Below are 218 nucleotides of genomic sequence, written 5' to 3'. Positions count from 1 at the left end.
CTCCCTCCTCCCACGGCTCGTCCTTCCTTTTCTTGCTCCACCTCTCTTCCGAGGCGCCTCTCCACCTCCGAAACCTCCGGGAGAGAAGAGAAAGAGAAAGGCCCCCATTCGAAAGCTGCCAGCACCGGCAATTTGCCACATGCCTACGTAGCTGCCTGCCTCTCCTTTCTCTCCTCTCGGTTCGAGAGGAGTCTGCGTCAACGACAGCCGAATCCGCC

At 59.6% G+C, this 218-nt stretch overlaps 1 protein-coding gene across 1 annotated transcript in view; it reads left to right on the top strand.

Moving 5' to 3' along the window:
* The window catches only part of LOC102673509 (acylglycerol kinase, mitochondrial), a 22,853-nt gene that overhangs the window by 518 nt on the left and 22,117 nt on the right, over positions 1-218 (top strand). The gene's annotated exons all lie outside the window — the stretch shown is intronic.

Source organism: Apis dorsata, unplaced genomic scaffold (genome assembly GCF_000469605.1).
Source record: "Apis dorsata unplaced genomic scaffold, Apis dorsata 1.3 scaffold_99, whole genome shotgun sequence".
In the NCBI taxonomy this organism is placed as follows: domain Eukaryota; kingdom Metazoa; phylum Arthropoda; class Insecta; order Hymenoptera; family Apidae; genus Apis; species Apis dorsata.
This window is presented reverse-complemented; position numbering and strand designations above follow the sequence as displayed.